Consider the following 19,242-nt stretch of genomic DNA (forward strand, 5'->3'; position numbering starts at 1 on the left):
AGGTAACCACTTCGTTCATATCCATGTGTTGAGCATATGTGTATCACTTTATCTCTTAGCTCTCAGAGGCAATATCATGGCATTGCATTTGGGAAATGATTTCTTTTTTAAAGCGTATAAAACCTCTTAACATCTAAAAGATTCATTAAATGATCTCACTCAAGACAGATTTAAATTATTCTTTTGGGGTTCTTTTATGCTAAAGTTCTGAATGTGATTGACTCTTGTTATATCTGCAAACTCAGCGCAGATGAAATTTAAAAAGTAAACAAGTCAATGTCAATATTTCATTTCAAATGCATATATACAATGATTTATGGATTATACTTACACAGAAGCATATATGTAAATGGATTGTGTTTATATTTGTGTGCAGGAAGGAAAAGATGAAAAGAAACCTAAAGAAGCCTTGCCCTCTTAATCTTTCTTATTGATATATTTTGGTGCTAAATTCTGTTAACTGTCTAACCACTTGGACCCACTTGAGACTCAAGCCATTGGTATCAAACAGCAATATTTACAACATGAGTATTTGTGGTGCTATAGTGACTTTAGAGAAACTATTTATGTTCTTATGTAGCTTGCACACCGAGCTGCAAAGAATGAGTAGATTTTCCAATTTCAGTATCTGCTGTAATCTCTGAAGTGCCTGGCAACAGAGTTAATGCAGAGGTTAAAAAAACAAAGGAGGGTGGGAGAATGATGGACAAACTAAAAATTATGGCATAGACAAGTGTATTGCTCACCTCATTTGAAATACCAACAGTATCCTTTTTAGTCTAATTGAGCAACACCAGTTCCTAGAGATGTAGTAGAACCAGGAACATGCAACTTGTGGAGCTTGTCCTTCTAGTCTTGCAATAAACCCTAATACATCTAAAACTAGTGGGCACATGGACATTGCTTCTTGAGTAAAGTGTTTTAAACAAAATAGAAGAAAATTCCAAATGCCTGTAAGCTGTCTTCCTTTTGATACATGTAAAAAGTTTACTAGCCATTGTGAAGACAATTAAATCTTCTCCAATCAAAACCAGCATGCTCCAGAGGTATAGTTTTGTTGTATTGATTGTTTTTTAGCTTTCAATGTAATAATCTTCCCTTCCTCTTTTACATGTTTGTAACTTGAAGGTAGTAAGTAAAACCTGCAATGTCAATGTGGTGCTTGTATTGGAAATCCTCCTTTCTAGCCATCAGTCTTGTTACCAAGTGTTACTGTGTACTGGTATCAAGTAGTAATATGAGGGGCATGATTTGAAGTTTAGGTGCTGAGCAAACTAGGAAGCATCAGCTCCCTTCAGGAAATAATGAGTCCCTAGAGTTTCTTTCTGTCCTTATACTCAAATTCTACTCAAGTTAAAAGTATACTTGTCTACTTTTTACTTAAGAATGAAATCTAGATTTGGCTAGTTTGATGCACCACTGGGAAAGAACATGAAACTTGACCTTGTATTATTCCTGGGGATTTACAGGTTTTTATTTCACTCAGCTGGGTGTTTGTTTGGGCATGGCTTGCGGGTATTCTGTGGGATTTGTTGATTTTTTTTCTTCCCTCTGTTTCCTCTAAAGGCACCAGGATCACTCAAGCATTCCTGCCCCCCAACTGTATTAATTAGCAATGGCAATGCTTCAGGTCATTTGAAAATCACAGTTACAGCTGGAATAACAGGCCAAAGTCCTGAATGCTCATCTTGGCAGTCTACCTGACCTGTCATACTGCCTGTGGTTCTTACTGTTGTCCAAGTGGAGTTACTTAGAAAGAGTGAAGCTGTATCAGTTCTTGCATTACTAAAAATATTTATGTGAAAACTAAGAAAAGAACACTTAGCTTTTGGCTAAATTTCTCATCCTCAACTCAAAATAGTCCATATTTTTTTAGCAAAGACAACCACATTGTACCGTTTTTGAAAGTGGCCAAGGTGGCTACTTGGCTTATGGTTGGGAAAGCATTTTTTGCGTGGAAAAATCTCTCCAGGGTCAGTAACGTTTTGCAGAGGGATGGGGGAGACAATGGAGGGTGATAATGTTAAACCACGTGAGGTAGATGTGCTGGAAGATGTCTGGCGGAGCCTCAAACTTTTATGACTTAGCCTAAAGACCAGAAGAAAAGTAGGACTTCAAGACTTCGCTACAACCTAAAAATGCCCATTATGCTGGTGAAACATTCAGAAGTGCTTCTGTTGACCAAAAACTCAGCTGCTAGTAAATTGCACAAAATAGGTTGTGTTTTTTGTCCTGTTGTCAGAGAGTTTTTTGTTAAAGTTGATAAAGTTGAGATTTGGAGAAAAAAACCCCACCTTTTCTAGTCAGATCTTCTTGCTGAACAGCAAAGTATTGAAGGAAAATAATTTTTTTTTCCTGTAAAAGCTATTTCTGTATGTATTTCAGTGATCTTATTGTATGTGGAATTTGTGCCACAAGAACTCTTTTAACTCTGAAGATATCAACTGGAAAGAAATTTGCATGGAATAAGGAAAGAATAAGAATAAAGTAAAAAACTATGAAAGCTTCTATTTCAGAAGTATATTGTTGCCATCTCTTGTTTAAAACAAACAGTGGAGTCCACAATTCTATTAAAAATCAAGGCAGAAATAAGCCACCGCCTTCTGCAACAGCTGCTTGGATGGTTTTTACCTTCATGTTTAGGTCTTAGAATAGATTCCAGACCAGCTTCTATCCACTTTCTGTATGCTCTATTCAGCAGATGCTTGACAACTTCTTGGATTGCATGGCTGGCATCCCGAAGTTTCAGCAATTCTCTTCCTCTGTCACCACCCAGCTTGTGCTCAACACATTCTCTGAAACTAAAAGAGTTCTTCCCAATCTTACATGACCATTCAGGCCTTGAGTCTGCAATGTCCAGTAGTTGGTCTGAGGTTTATTTGGACATGAAAAAGAGACCCCTGTTCTATAGATCCTTTAATAGGGAGAATACTCAAGGAGGGAAGGGAATGTATTCTGTAGTGGAAAGGGGAATAAGTTATCGTGGTATAAAGCATGATTGTACTGACATAATTACAGCTTCACAATGGGTGATGGCCGAAGAAGAGAAATAGAGACAACAATTATGAATGTGCATCTCAGTGCAATGATCTCAAAGTCAGTCATATGAATGGGGTTTTTCCACTGGCTTATACAGATTTTGGATCATGAGCATGTGCAAATCTCTGGGCATACCTACACACAGAAAAAGAAAATTGTGGAGAGGAAATAAATGTTTATTTCCAAAGGAAGATGAAAGAAGGCCGTCTGCTTGGGGTTTTATTGGCTTTCTTTTTCATGGCTGTGATGCTCTTTGGAGTTGCATGTTTTTCCCAAAGCTGCCTCAGCATTCAAAATTGTTACATATAGATGATTCTGTTCCTTGTTTTGTTTTTCTTCTATATTTCAGCATTTCTGGGTATACCCTGTAATATAAAAAATCCCTCTAGTGGGTAATCTTAGACTTCTGTTTTAATACATTTAGCTAAATAACTCATGATGTTTTTACAATTACTTAAGTGATTATTAGCTTAAAAATAACACTACTTGGGATAAAGCATTTGGAAACAGGGATTCTTAAGGCCAATATGCAAATATATGATTAGTGTCTCAGAGTTATATATCTCCCTACCTGCCACTTCATCACAGAGAAGTCCCAAAAGGATCTCTAACGAGCTCTAATCAGGTATCTGCACAGTTCTACCTGAAGTAAAAAGATGACAGTTAAGGTTAGGCAAACATTTCAGAAGTAACTTAGTAAATGCATTTCACTTCCTTTTTCCTCCTTTTAAGCCACCTTTAATAACAGACTGGTTTCCATAATATTTTATATTTAAGAACATTTTGCTCTTCATTTCCGTGGATCAGGTTTACAATATAGTTAAAGGCAAACTGTTTGTATTGAGTATTCCTTTGAATATTTTTCTTTTAATTGGCAATTTAACATTTCAGATGGAAAAACCTACTACTTAGGATGACATTAATGGCAATCTATGATTTAGTTTTCTTTCATCACTGGGAACTCGACAACCAGGAGACTTCTAACAGTTCCTTACTAGTGGAAAATACGAGGAAAAATAATTTAATATCAGCTTTGAGAAGGACATTTCAAGGTAGCTATAGATCTCCTTGTGCAGTGATTCTCTGTAAATAATCAAGAAATTTTACATTTTCAACAATGCTATAGAAAATGAAAACAGGTATATTAAGATGACTATAGTATTTGGAATACTGTCACATCATATTTGGGAAAATGGGGACCTCTTCAGTTTTTCAGTTCCTGTGAGGAGGTCTTTTTTTTTTTTTTTTTTTTTTTTTTTTTTTTTTGGAGGGAGGGCCGGTCTGTGGACTTAATTGTCAACCAACATATGAAACAAGTAGGAAGAAAGTTTCTGTAATTGCAAACTGAGCTTACAACAGTGCTGAAACAAATAAAAGTACAATTTAGCAGCAAAGGAAATTAGTAGAATGTGACTGAAAATAGTGACCATACTCTGATTTTTACTATGATCTGCTGGTACATAGAAGTTTTCCTCTGTCAAATCAAGCTTTCCAAACAACTTATGTTATAAAGTATAATTTTTCCAAATGTGTAATTATACAGTCCATCAACTATTAACAGTGTTGTTCCATATTTAGATTCTTGTATGCATCTTATATCTAGACTTACTCATTTGTTAAGAAGGGATCCATTAGTTTTTTTTTAAGTAATGGTAGACTTTCAGTTTGCCTAAGCTGTATAGAAATTGTAAGGTTTTAGTATAAATAAGTTCTACACTTGATAGAGACTGATATATCTGGAATTTGAAGAAATGATGTGATCTCAGCAACAAAAATATTGACCATTGAATGTTGTTTTACTTTGTTTTTTTACTTAATAGCTTTCCTTTGAATATTACTTCAGTCTAAGGCTCTCATGCATTAATTGAAGAGGTTAGGTTTGTACCTGCTCACTTCATTAACAGCTGTTACTAATTAGTGGAGCCTAGTCATTAAGGAACCTGCTGGGGTTTGAGGAGAACAATTTATATTTTTTCATGGCATTTAAGCACACAATATGCTTGTGAGTGGAAAAGTTTCATTGGGGAGCAGTCAGTTTTAGCAACATTAGCATATCTCTGGTGGGCTAGACTTGAGCTGTAGACTGATATCCCCAGGACAGGGGGACACAGGAGAGACCCACTACTTGAGCAAGTGCTCCAGAAGGCATAATTCAGAGCAGCCTTTTGGGCTATAGCTGTGCCTGTGGCAGGAAGAGTCTTGTGGCCTGCTCTGTTTGTGCTTGGTGAAGCTGCATCACTGCAAGCTTTAGCCTCAAGCAGTCTTTGGACACCAATTTTCATTAAGCCTCGGTATATGGACAGTATAATGTCTCATAAGAGTATGGAGGAAGAGAATTGCCTCTTCATGGGTTGTTCAGGGCATGGCAGGCTGGGCACACGTGGTGTAATCCATTTGAAAGGTGCAGCCTGGTTTCCCTAATTCATTATTTTTGTTCTGTGAAGCGGAACCGTTTTCTCATCTGCTGTAATCTAGCCCCTACTTCCCATAGGTAGTGCTATGGCTGGTGTCTGTTTCCACAGCCTGTTATGTTAATAAATTCCAATATTAATTCAAGAAGCTAGAAGGGTTTTTTTAGTGTATGTTGCTGTCATGCTTTTCTGGGCAAGTTCTGATGCAAGTTACCCTGTCAAGTGTGAGGACAGCAGTTTTGATTAGTTTCTCTGCTGGGCAGAGGTGAAAGAGGAAGCCTTCCTGCTCCCTTTCTCCCTTGAGCAGCTGTGTAGGACAAGGCCCACACACTGTTGGGCTGATGTAGAGATTAATGTTATCCTCTTAGGAGGCTTTTCTTTCTGATGGCACCTTTTAATGTGCTAGATTACATTACTGGGTCAGTCTTCAAACTTTTGTCTATGGACTTCCAGATCTATCTGGCTGTGTTGGATTTAATCTTTAAGCACACTCCTAATGTATCCTGTTGCATAGGTCTTCACTGATAGTATGCATGTAATAAGTTGAGTGCAGCCCCTGGTGGTCTAGTGGTAAAGGCGCCGCGCTATCACCGCGGAGACCCGGGTTCGATTCCCGGTCAGGGCCACTCCCGGGCAGGTGGGGCTCGTTAGCCCTTAAAGGCAACCCACCTACGTCCTAAGGACCTCGCTGCCACCGTCCAAGCTCGCTTGGCCCCGGCAGTTGAACCTTAGGATTGCAGGGTGGGCTCAGTTCCGCGCACACTGTGTCTCACCTAAAAAATCCAATGCGCAGGCTGGAAGGTGGAAAGACCTTCCCCGGATCTTCGCTCGCGAAGACTGGCCATTATTATAATAAGTTGAGTTCTTCCTTAGAGCAGTTTTGTTACACTAGAAGCTGCCTATAATTATATTTTAAAGTATTTCATCTCCATACAATAAAAATATACTGCAGTTAGGTTCAGCTGCTGCATGAAAGCTGATATTCTTTCCAGGTAGGGGTAGTATTCATGTATCCAGCTACATAGTTGTACTTTAGGCTATCAATAAAAAAACAATCAAAATAACCAGGGTTGATCTAGTGATTAAACTCATTCATTAATAAAAAAGTACCTGAAAACAGGAATTATCATTTTTGTGACTATACCTCTAATATTAACAGCAGATGATCCCAGTTTTCCTGCCTACCCCAGCTTGCAATCAGAATAATCTCTTGCTAGATAAATCTCTGCAGTGTGTGGCCATGTGTGAGTGTTGTGAGAAATGACAGCTTGCTGCTGTTTTTTGGCTCACATAAAGGCTGCTGGAGGCCATAACGAGCAAGATGAGTCCAGTGTCATCCCATAAGCTGCAGGAGGACAGAGCTGGACAGTAGAGAGTATTTACGTTTCAAGAAGCTTTCGAAGGCAAATTTTGCAACTGAAAATAGAATGTTGCTGCTAACTAAAAATTTGACCTATTTTAATCTGGAAGACATCAAAATATTTTGACAGCATGGGAAAATCCCATTCTCCCCTCTCCTGAATATGTTCCAAAAAAACCCCTTCTGGCTAAAGGGAATTGACTTTGCCAATTATTTGAGTTTTTATAGGAAACCACAGAGGCTGTTTAAATTTCTGAAATTGGCTCTTCTGGGAAGTAAGTTGTGGCAGTGGAACAAAAAGATAATAGGATTTACCAATGGTGAGGAGAAAATAGGTGTCTGTCCTCATTTGTTCACATTTGAGTGTCGCACGAACCCCCAGCCCCTTGTCTCCAGCTATGCAGGTGCTGCTTGGGCCAGGTACAAGAGTGACAGGTGATTTGTTTTCTGGGAGTGAGGCCTGTGGACTTACCTTCCATAACTATCCTCTCTTGAATCTCCTTATGGATTACCTCATACATCTTGTAGGGAACCCTTCATCTATCCGAAGTTTCAGATTTGTTACAAACTGCATGCTGGTCCTTTTGATAAGGATACTTTGCCATGAGCTTTTCCTTGGGCATTAAACTCCCATCAACAAGGACTGAATTGGTTTCATTGGCTGTCAAACCTGGCTGTCAGCTCTTTTTAGAAATGGAATATGGAAAGGAACTATATTTTTCCATGCCATTTGATGTTGATGAGTCTCTTTGACTCTTGTTCTCATATCTTACATTTTACTTAAAGGGAAAGTCAGATAAATGTTGGTGCTTTCCAGAGTTTTGCTTCCTTTTTAAATTTTTTTTAAATCTTTTTTTGTTAAGATGTATTTCAAGACCTGAGGTTAAGAGTAAGAGAATGAACTGTTGACATCATGGAAGTCATTGTTAACTTTTGACTTTATGGGAAGACTTTCCCAGGAAGAATTTCTTCTTAAATAATGTCTTTGGTACTCAGAGTTATCTCTGGAGGATTGTGTTAGGTTGCAAAGTACACTTCCCATATATTAAATACAAATGCAAACAAACAAAAAACCTGAAAAAAACTCAAACCCTTTCATCAGAACTATCAACAACCACCCAAGTACGAAGTCTTAACTGAAGCAGTAGTACTTGCCCTTGTCTTTGTAGACTCACTGACAATACAGCAGCAGCTTGAGTTAACCTAGTGGATAAAGAATGATGCACTTAAAGATGAGAGGTTATTCACATGCTGTACAGCACTTTAAAATGCTAAGTATTTCCATATTTGGAAGTACTTATCTTTTAGTTTCTACAATACCTTAATTTTTTTTTTTATAATGCCAGAGAAATCATATTAGGTTCTCGTAAGTGTTTGCTTTTAGATTAATAAATCTTCAGGGAAAACACATACTTTTTCTGATTGATTTTATAATTTGACACCTGTTTCTTAAGAAGATATTTAAAATATTTAAAAACAGTATTGAACCATCTCATTAATTTCTGTTGCATACTACTGTGTGAAAATAACAGATAAACACTGCCTGCCAGTAATTTCATTAACATTTCAAGTTAAGCAATAGTAATGTATTAGGACACAAACTTCATAACAATATGTTTTTTTCTGATATTCCTTTATTCTTTTCCCTTTTAAGGGTACTCTAAAAATAATAAGTTATACTGTTGCTAATCTTCCTGCTATGAGGAAGAACTTCATTTTCAGGATTTTGGAATGGAAATTAGTACTGATGAAGTGCACAAGATTCACAAAAACATAAACAAAACAGTGGCACTGGATGACAGAGGAGGCAAACCAGAGGCATCAAAAGTACAGAATTCCCTTTTAACCCTGACAAATGTGCCTTGGTCCGATCTGATGGGGAAAAATGAGGTAGCTGAAGCTCCCCTTTGGTACGGACTCCTGGCTTTTGTTGAAGCTGATAGCATAAAAATTTTCACAGTAGGTTTGACAGAGTGTTTTGTATGCGGTGTGACTTGTGCTCACTTCAATCCAAGTCCTACACTAGCAGCCTCCAGAGGTCTTCAGCCTTTGCAGTCTAAAGTAGTCATAAATCTTATAACTGTTTCTTTGTGATTAAGTGATGTTAAAGTAGTAGGTGTTACACATTATACACTTGAGTTCATTGATGTTAGGAATTAATAGATGTGCAATATTGAACTTTGAGAAATCAGTTAAACAGTTAAAATTTACTTGGATTGAGTGGGTATCTTCAAATATCTTCACAATTCTATTCTGCAATTAGCTGGGATCTGCTGGCGACTTCAGTGCTCTGTCAGTTCTTAGTGATACAAGGATTAAAATGTCTGAGTCGAGTTTGAATCAGCTGAAAGTTGATTTGTTGGGTTTTTTAATTTTAAAGTGAGACAAGTCCGTTAAGTTCTGATTTTGAGGACTCCTTTTCCTAGGCCCTGCATTTCATTTGCATTTCATTGAGTAAATTTCTTTGAGTAAAGACTTGCAAAATAAAAATATGTGTTGTATACCTGTTTTCTCAGACTATATTGCAGTGTTACAAATTACACTGCTAGATTTTAGGAAAGAAAAAGTCACCTTAAACATGCACGAAACATAACTGCTACAGAAAAGTACCTCTGCCCTATTGATGTCACTGCAATTAGTATGTAGGAAAAACCAAGTAAGAAAAAAGCAGAGGTTAGTGCAGTGCAGTTGTTCTATTAATTAATAGGACAAAGGCTTGGTTTAAAAATACTTTTAAAAAAGGAATGGAGGTTGAAGTGTGCTGTATCATAAAGATGTTATTAACCAAGTGTAAGTGAACTGTTGAGCTGGGAAAAGAAAAAAAAAGGCACAGGTGCAGTTAAATTTCATGCCAAATGTTTGTCTTAAAAAAATTTTATCAAGTGTTTATTCCTTTATACTGTGTAAAAAAAGCTTAAAAATCATAGCACAGCAAATACCCATTTGTTCCAGCAAAACTGAAGGTTTTTCTGACTTTACTCTTGAAACACTTCATCTAAAAGGTTTTTCTTTAAATGTTGCTCTGCTCCCCAGGTTTCCATAGCTTTGAAGATGACTGGTATATTTTCCAGTTTAAAAAAAAAAAGAATAAAGAAAGTTTCTGGATTTAGTTGAACTGTTATCAATTGCTAATTAATCCATTGAAAAAGGAGAGAGATAATTCTGAGTTCAGACCAGTGTTGTGATCATCATTAACCTGGACTATTGTGTTTAACTGGGAGGCAAATGACTTTTTGAGGACAAGTTCCTTACCTTTTTACTAAGAAAAGTCCTATTTAAGAAATACTTCAAAATAAACAACCATGATAGAAATAAATATTCTTTTGTCATGAAGGCTTTTAAATGATTTTATGAGATTACAAATGAAGATCTTTTAGATATTAGTAATGGCGTATTACATCAGTTTACCAAGTGACACCACTCAGATCCTGCTCTTTCTACCTTTACCTTTAGTCCTGTCAAAATTCTTTAAATGTAAGTGGTAGCAATGTGCTGGTACTATCATTCATAGCCTTGGAAAAAACCACTCTGTTATACCAGCAGTGCCTGGTATGAGGAGGAGCTATAGGATTCTTCCTCTGACACAAATAGTTAAAGACTCCCAAGAGCTGGTTCCTCGTGTGTTCACTTATCTGGGTTTTTCTTTCTGAGGCTTATTTACTGAAATAAGCTAAGAATGAAATTCTTAGCACCTGCTCTGACCAGATGGTAAGTTTGTGGGACTTTATCAGATGCTGAAGCTGCGTGAGTGTTTTGTTAAAACAGAGACAATCACTTTTACTCCCAGTCTCGCTCCTTCAGCATAAATGTTGCATAGGGTTCAGGAGCTTATTAAGCATATACATATCTTATGAAATTCTCTGGTTTTTGCTCACTCAGTCTAGTCAGTGACGTGTCAACATTACTGTTGGTCTGTGTGGTCTGGTCTCTGTGTTACACTTACTTTGTAAAATTCATGGATAAGAGGATTTAATTTTACTTAGATGCATTAACGTGACCTTAGAACCGTGTGCTATTTCTGACTAGTGGGGTGTTTTTGTAGCCAGTCTGTCTCGTTTCTGATAATGGCCAAAAGTGCATGCCTGAGGATGAGTGACAACATGGCAAATGGATGTGGTATGTCATGTACACTTTGAGATCATTCAGCTGGTTCAGATGCTACTGTTTGGATGTTCATTTTGTATTGGTAGAGCTTGGTGCTTTTTCTCTCTGAAGTTGTGTTGTTTTCCCCTGAGCTGGATCTTGCTGGTTCCTCTTCATCTAGGAGTAAAATTTGCTACTGAGTAATCTTCAAGCATTATAACAGTTTTGAGAAAAACTGTTGTTATTATTAGTGATTAAACTGCTTCTGCCCTGAGTTCCTCGTGAATTCTTCGCTGGGAACAAGCTAGTCCTGGAATTTGACACTTTTTCTAGTTTTTCTTTATGTTTTTAGAAGAATTTTAATTTTAGAGAAACACTTTAAGTTCCTCCAAAATTAAGAGCCACAGCATGGGAATCTCTATAGTCTTTTCCATGACCATCACAAATGATTTTAACATTTTGCAGCATCTTTGAAAGCTTCATTTATGTTCTGATCATCACCTGGCCTTCAGATCACCTGACAGTATTTGTGTTCCTACAGCTTATTCTGCCATTTAGGTTTGCTGATAGTGAGATTCTTCATCAGTAGGATTTTGAACCACACTCAGCCTGTCAGTTTGTTACAGTATGAGGTTTGCAACTCTGTAGGACCTCTAACTTGCAGGCTCATGAAATGTTTCTTAACGATGCTCAAATTTTATCTTTGAGTTCTATCCTGATGGGTCATTTTCCTGATGTGTTTTCTGCAAAATGGATCAGCAGTATTTCAACAGCAAACAAATTTGATCCTATGCTGTTCCATTAGCATGCACCAAAATACTGGAAAGATATCCAGGAGTCATCTAGAAATTAACTTTCTGTCTTAATTTAGAACTCAGATTCTCAGCCGTGAAGTTTTCATTAATGGTGCTTTCTATGAAAAAGACAGGATGCGTTTGGTTGGAGATGAACTCCACCATACAAAGCATCTAATAGTTATAGGATGCAGCCTTTGTTGATGTTCAGGCTGCTGTTTCTTGCAGTGTCTTAGATCCAAATGTTTGCTACAATCAGTCCCTTGATGTGCTCAGTTCCACATTTCCTGTTACTTCTATACACAGGCAGAAAAAAAAAATTAGATGAGAAGCTGCAACACATAAAAGTACCCATTGTTTTGATAGGAATAATTTGCCTACCAGATGGTTACCCTAGTATTCCTGTATGATTTTATAAATAAAATAGAATTTTAATACTTTTACTGGAATGCTCAAAAGGATATATAACTCATTTCATACCCTTTCAAGACATGATATTCTCCCTCTCTTCATCCTTAAAAAACTTCTTAAAACCTCAAAACTAGAAGTAAAATTACCTCATGGTGATCTCATTTTTTTTCTTAGGCATGAAGTTATGAAGTTGCTAATCCAGTCTTTTATCTTGAATTCACCATTATAATGTCAAGATTGAATAATCTGCCTTTATCTCCAGGGTGACAGCTATCTAGAAACTTCAAAAGGGACAGTTTTGCCAGCATCTAAAGACTCTTGTTAATTACTACATCTTGAAGTAAAGTGAAATAAAGCAGGATGAAAAATGATATTTCTCTTTGACAACCTTGTTAAAATATCAGTGATGAAGCAGTACATTATAAGTACTTTAAGAATGCATTTACTGAGATCAAGACCATTCTGATCATGTTTCAGGTTAGTCTCTACAAGACACTTTATAGAAAGATGTGTCACTAAAGGTTTAGAAAGCTCTTAATTGGAAATTCAGTATTTTGACTCTATTTTCCTATTGAAATTGATAAAAATGAGTTATTAATGGTGTTGCTTTACAGTACCTGGCAGAAGGGCTTGTATTGTTATGTCTTCCAAGTGTAAATAAACCTTTTCATATCCTGGTTTTACCCTGTTTTCACTGCTGCTTACATGACCTTATTAGTGTAAAAACAGGTTGTATATATTGTGACCTGTAGCAAACACTGTGTTATCAGCAGAGAATGCTAATAGTGTCTTAATAGGTGTTTCTTCAGGACTGGGTTTGAGGTTCTGGTTCTGGATTGAGTGTTGGTTTGTCCATGCACTGCTTCTGGAGAGTCAGGGGCTGAGGGAAGCTGTGCAGGTCAGCCAGTGGAGGGATATTTGCTTCATAGGTTATGAGTACCATATGAAACAAGTCCTCAGATCAAACCCACAGAACTGAGGCCAGTCAGGAGAATCTGTGGACCCATTCTTTTCTTTTAAAGGCTGTTACACTAGTTGTCTCTGAAAATCTGAGAAAGGTTAATGTGAGTAATAAATGAATTAATCCCTTGTGAGTACCAAGTTGAAAGTAAATAGTTCATATAGACTCATGATTAGGAAAATCAGGCTCAGGTTTTCAGAAGACAGTGTTTTCTATTTTCACTTTTTTTGATGTGGTTTAGTATGCAGTAACTTATATAATGAAATATAGTACAAATCACAGTGAATAACTAAGTAGGCTGAACTGATGTTGGTGCTGGAATACGGTTTATTTCATTATTTTTAACTACTTGAGGACTTGTAGCTCTGTGGGTTTAATTCTCCATCGGCAATGGCTTTCAGTGGTACTTAAATAACAACTGCTACACCAGACTAGTGGTTGTCATTCCAATATCCTTGCATTATGTGGAAGCCAATAGATGATGTTTGTAAGGAAGGAGACTCTTACTAGTAGTATAAAGGGCTTAAGTAATTGTAGAGGCTTTGGCTGGGTAAGGGGATGGGCTTCCTTCCTTGGTCACCACAGTTCACATCCCAAAAATATTTTCCCTGTGGGACCTATGATGTAATTGTAGAGGAGATGAAAATTCTCATTATATTAGCTAGTAGTTCCTGCTAACATCAGATTTCAACAGTACTACTCACTGCAAGTGTTCTTAAAAAAAAGAAAAAAAAATCCTGTAAAAAATTTGTACAAAAAAAGTAAAGCTATAATATTCAAGTGAGATAATTTCCCTATTTATAATTCAGAATCAATATGTGTGATATTACTCTTGTTAGTATAACCTTCCATTGGTCTCAGCCATGAAAACCTGCACATATAAAATCCCTAGTTGGGGGTTTCAGTCTTGGTCTCTCCACATGTAACAGAGGGGAATTCAGGCAGTATGGCTTTCTCCTTGTATATAACTCTCCTTGTTCCTTTTACTTATGTAGGAGACAGACACCTGAAGTGGAAGTTCAGTAACTGAATAGTTGTGGTTAAATGAGTGGCCCTGAGGCTTTTAGAGAAGAGAGTGTTTTAAGGAATTACCAAGGTGCCATTGCGAAATGCCCGTGGTCAAAATGAGGCAACTGTGGTAACAGGGGCATGGCAGTGCTTGCACCTTTCAGAAGGGAAAAATGTCCAATAGTGTGAAGGTTTAAAATACACGAAGTTGGATTTCATGTCAAATGCAACAGGATCTCTGAGATAAGTTTCAGTGACATCGAAAACTGAGAATCTCATATATTGTTTAAGTTAGGATGAAGTTATTGTTCAATTGTTATTATCAGCTTCTGTTCTAAAAATGCTGAGGAAGTTTCAACAAGGTAATAAAGCCCAGGGGTTTTCAAGGTAGTTCTAGTGCCTGCGCAGCTTTCAAAACTCTAAGTTTGTACCTGCAGGACACGTGCAAATGTCCTTTTTGTATGTAGATGGGGAAACTTAAATTACTTGATACGTCCACAGTGGTGTCACCATATTGAGACTTGTGTAAGGCTAGTCCTTGGACTAATTTGTGTAAGTCAGTGTGAGTATATCTGTGCTAACCTGCAGTCAAAGCAGAGCCTGCAGTATTTCCAAGCACGTTTACAGTTGGAAGCATTTTAAAATTTCAGTTATTACAACAATTTTTGTAATACATCAGCAACAAATCTAAAGGGCATTGTTAATATGCCTTCAGCTAGTTCAACATTTAAAATACTTACTATCCTGTACTTGTCTGAACCAGAACACAGCCTAGTCACTGCTGAACACCTCAGGGTACTACTTCTGCAAAGCTTTTCTGGGATTTTTAAATTAGTTTTTCTAATTCCAGAGAGAAGCAAAAAGTATTCTATCACCTTTTCTGAAATTTCATTCAGACCTTAAATTAATGAGCAGAATATAAGCCTATTTCTGAACATAAGTTTGGGAGGGACAGTGACTGAAGCATGAAAAACAATCAAATAATATGAATGGAAGTAATTTTCAGAGTATGCATTAACAATTAATAATACTGCATCTTGAGAAAAATCTGTGTGTTGTCAGTTGCTGTACATTTGGATCATCTGAAGCAGGAAGCTGGTAACAGCACTGCACTGTCACTGCATAGTGCTCCAGGTCTGGAATGGTTCAGCTAAAGTTTTTAGGGATGTATTTGCTTGTTGTGTGGTCCTGTGTAAAATTATATCTGCTGTAAATATCCAGACACCTAATAAATTCAAAGAAAAAGAGTGCTTTTTCATCCTCTTCCATCCCTTTGTCTGTGTGAATTGATTCATAGCTTTAATTAACCTGCCTTCTTTCACAAAAAATCCTCTTCTGAAGAGTAAAAATTTATGATATTTACAATATGCTTTGTTCTAGGTACATCCTTTGGTTTTTAAATTGTACTTGTAGTATTTTCTGGAAATGTTAATTGTTAACTCACTGTGAACTTGAAGAGGTAAAATTCGTGCGAGTGCCTGTTTCTAAACTATGGGGGGGTGTATGTTCTATATAGGGAGGTACAGATTCTTTTAAAATCAGTGTCACTTTCTTTTCAAGCATTTCAAGAAAGGATTTCTGTAGAGAGGTATGTGTATTTCAGACTCTAAATGCATGGTAAACAGTTGTCAGCTCATTTCTGCTTGTCTGCTGTCAGAAAATCTGTTGTAGGATTATTGTTTGTCTTAAACAGTTCAGCAAAAATTATTGTACTGGCAAGTCCTAACCATAGTATTTAAATGATGAAATATATGTAATCAACATACTGTAATTAGATCAATTAAGTAATACTGGTTATACATGAATTTAGTCCATGGATACTCAAATCCAGAACAGTTACGTGGAGTTACATTGGAGTCAATGTAATTGACGTTACATACGTCCTGAAGTGCTTTTTTGGATTAGGGCCTAAATATTTTTTATTTTGAAAGAAAATGCTGTTCAGGTCCTGGATTTTAGATACTCTTGCTCATAAAAATAAAGGTTGCAATGTAAATAAGTGATTAATTAGGAGGTCACTACTCCCAGCTATTTGTGAACCTGGGTCTTGCCAGATTTGCCTGGTCCATTTACCTAAAGTGCATATAACTTGGGTCAATAAACATATGATGATAGACTGAGAGTCTGAAGAGAAATTGATTCCATGAGGCAGGTGCTGGTGAAAGAAGACTGAGTTACTTCACAGAAAGAGAAGTACAAATCAACTATGTGAATAAAGATTTCAGGTAAATACAAGCTATTGTAGAGTAACTGTTGTAATGTACCTCCACTTTTGTCTGATGTCTTATTGCAGTTAAGAGTCAGCAAGCATTCTTTTAAATACTTATATTTCCTGAAAGAAAGTGCTTTCAACTGCATTTCCTTCCTCATGAATATAAACTATGACCTGAAAATTTTAAAAAATCAGACAGCCCTTCTTCTCTTTCTTGAATCTGTGGGTGTGATGCTGCTAGAGGTAGAGGTGAGTGTCCCTCTGGAAATGGGTTCCTGAGTAAGGAAAGCATTGCAAAGAATAGTAGCTGAGGATAGAATGTTATGTGGATTACAGGGATTAGACAGTGGACAAATGAGATCTCTCTTGTGTTTTTACGGTCTTAGTCTTGATATTTTTCTCTTTCTCCTCCTAAACCTATTTTTTACATACATGACATAAGAATTTAACGTAGGCTTTAAACAGAGAGTGCTTTGGAACTCTCAAAATTTATTTTTAGAGCTTTATATTTGGAAACTTCCTGGTTGGTGTGTTCAATGGCCTCTAATTAGATTGTTGTCACTGTAGATCACAGCACCTTTCAGGAGGGTTAAAACATAAGGCAGAAAAATGTAATAAATATAGTTGATGGTCTCCAAGATGTATTTCACTTCAAGCATTTTACATTCAATTAATTACAAGTAGCTGCTTTGCCTGCAGGACAACCTATTTAATGTTCGTCTCCTATCCCCTCCATCTTATACAAACTTATCATTTAGGGTAAAACCAGAAGTGTTTTCCACCTACATAACATTCCATTATGCACTTCTGTTGGTCTGCCAGCATTGCTCCTGTCCTTTTCCTGTCTTTCATCTTTGCATTATACACAAGGAGCTTTATCATGAAGCTCTTCTGTGTGGTTACTACTTTTGCCCTTGGACTGCTACATTTCACAATATCCTGTTCCAAGGGCAGGGATTTCATCATCTGTAACATTGTTTTTCTGAATAGAATACCTGAAAATTCCCAGGTGTAGAAGTAGTATCATAATTTTGTGATAAAATTTAAGATGAAACATAGTGCAGAGTTCTCGACATTGAGGAAGTGCTAACATGACTGAATCCAGATTTAAGAGCATTCTGCAGCAGTGTTGGAATCAAAACTAATGGCTGTACTCAGCTTGGATGGGAGGCACAGTGCTGTCAGGGTGTCACTCTGGTATTCATGATTCACATAGCAAAGCCTATCCTAAAGAGCTGGCACTACTGGATCTATGGCAGCTGTTGCAATGCATAATTAATGCAGCCCTGGGATACAGTTTCAAATACTCTGTCAGTGCATGTAGGAAGTCTGCAAAATGGACAGTAGTTTCAGTAGTCAAATATTTCTTTTTAACCAACTTTATAACTTACTTCTGCAAAATTGGGTGAAGAGAGGAAGGATTCCCAAATAGCTTGTAATTGAGAGATTCCAATGGAAGTTAACCTCATTTTCCTTCTCTACAAATAGCAGGGAAAAGATGAATTAATGTTTATTTAGTCAGTTTCGGGCAATATACAGCATAAACAACAAAATGAGTGAAGAAAGAAACTTCTACTTGGTTATTTTAGATCTAAGTATGTCAAAAAAGACACTGGATGAAGTAAAAAGTCTGTCAACATTTGGGTTGTGTGATTAGAGAGAGATGGTTTTGAAGCAAGCTGGTAGGTGAAGATTTCTAAAGGAAACACTTTAGTCAGCAAGGTATGTGATATTGAGAACTGCTTTTCTGGCAGGTTGACAAAATCCAAAGTGGCCATTTAACACCATTTCCTTTTCTACTTGCTGAAAGCCTCTGCAGTGTGATAGGAAGAGGGTCTTGTCCTTTCGCTGTGACTGAGTGTCCCAGGCAGAGGATGTTACTGGAGCGTGTGTTACATGTTCAGTTATATTCTAACCCACACACGTTTGATTAGCTGGAAAAAAGCTGCCATAATAAGGAATTCTCCAGGGGAAAATTTTGAAAAGAAGTTACATTAAAGAGAAAAACTGATCTAAGTATGTGTTGTGGCTGTTGTGCTGTGCATTTGGCTTCCTTGAGCAGCCCTGTGTATTAGGAGTAGAGAGACTCTGAGCAGGGTAGTAAATACACTGTGTATACTTTTTTCTTGTTTGATGTGCCTAGGAAAAATATAAACCACAGCTGTTTGAAAGATCCAAATGTAAAAATCTAATCTCCCTGACCTTAGACTTCGTTCCTGCAGTGCATGTGTTTTTACAAGACTATCCTTTGTTGGATATGAATTATGTAAATTACTTGAATTGTATTCCCAATGCCCAAAGTGGAAAAACCTGCTTTATGTGTGAAATTTAACAGATGAGAAGTAGAAATCAATTTTGAAATTTTGATCTCTACTCCACCAGTTTTAGCACTTTGATTAAATTAGTTAAGTTCCATGAATTTCAAGTAGCTGTAAAGTAGTATCTTAGATTTAGATACCTTTATCTGTACTACTCTTAAGTAGAATGTTATTTCAAGACATGTTTCCTGAAATGCTTTGACTTTAATACAAATCTGAAAACAAAATGTGAAAAAAAAAGGTTTTGATTGTGTCTAAAATACATGAGGGTTTTTTTTTTTAAAGTTGGTCTTTGAGAGATGTAAAGGTTATTAGGCTTTATTTTGTCCTTTCTTTACAACATAAAAGACCATGACTAGGGAGAGCAGCCTGACCTTAAGATCCTCCACTTAACAGTACTAATATGGGACAATGTTTTTCCTCAGTCTCCTATGTGCCACCTTACCTTTAAAACACCAAAACAGTTTGTGTGAAAACTTGTAGCAGTCATGGAAAGAAATCTACTATGTGTATTATGGTAAACTTTCGTTCTTCCTGAAGATAACAATTCTTTCCACACTTGTGAAATTAGACTGTTCACTTCTTCACAGAGAGTTCGGAAAGACTTGCTTTTGCACAGGTATTTGTAACCACTGGAATTAGTAA

The 19,242-nt window shown here is 36.9% G+C and overlaps 1 long non-coding RNA gene across 1 annotated transcript; it reads right to left on the minus strand.

Annotated features, from left to right (window-relative positions):
* Nucleotides 1-3,357: 3,357 nt before the first annotated feature.
* Nucleotides 3,358-17,758, minus strand: LOC126634917 (uncharacterized). The gene is made up of 3 exons (XR_007627465.1): nucleotides 17,671-17,758; nucleotides 3,611-3,682; nucleotides 3,358-3,404 (listed from the first exon to the last, which is right to left on the minus strand). It is a non-coding gene; the product is annotated as an uncharacterized LOC126634917 (long non-coding RNA).
* Nucleotides 17,759-19,242: the final 1,484 nt, after the last annotated feature.

The sequence above is a fragment of the Myiozetetes cayanensis genome, unplaced genomic scaffold, assembly GCF_022539395.1.
Source record: "Myiozetetes cayanensis isolate MyiCay16 unplaced genomic scaffold, myiCay2020 scf10, whole genome shotgun sequence".
Classification (NCBI taxonomy): Eukaryota; Metazoa; Chordata; class Aves; order Passeriformes; family Tyrannidae; genus Myiozetetes; species Myiozetetes cayanensis.